The following is a 288-nucleotide window of genomic DNA, read 5'->3' as shown; positions in this document are numbered from 1 at the left end:
GCTTTCGAGGCTTCTTTCATTCTGTAAAATGTTATTCGGCAATTTACTTGAATTTCTTTAGTTGATTAAGCTAACTTTTGGGCGACGAACCAGCTCCTTTTAAACGCGGCCGCCATTTTTATTATCCCGAGTTCAGATAATTTCCATCGAAATTTTTGGGGCTAATCGTTTTATTATCAAAAAAAGGTAAATGGGTAAGTGGCAGGGAGCAAGAATGATGGATGATAAAAAGAGGAAAATAAGATAGAGGACGGGTAAATAGAATGAAAGTTCAAGCAAAACATATAA

The sequence above is a fragment of the Penaeus monodon genome, chromosome 28, assembly GCF_015228065.2.
Source record: "Penaeus monodon isolate SGIC_2016 chromosome 28, NSTDA_Pmon_1, whole genome shotgun sequence".
Classification (NCBI taxonomy): Eukaryota; Metazoa; Arthropoda; class Malacostraca; order Decapoda; family Penaeidae; genus Penaeus; species Penaeus monodon.
The sequence above is the reverse complement of the archived record's forward strand: the minus strand, read 5'-3'. Positions refer to the sequence as shown.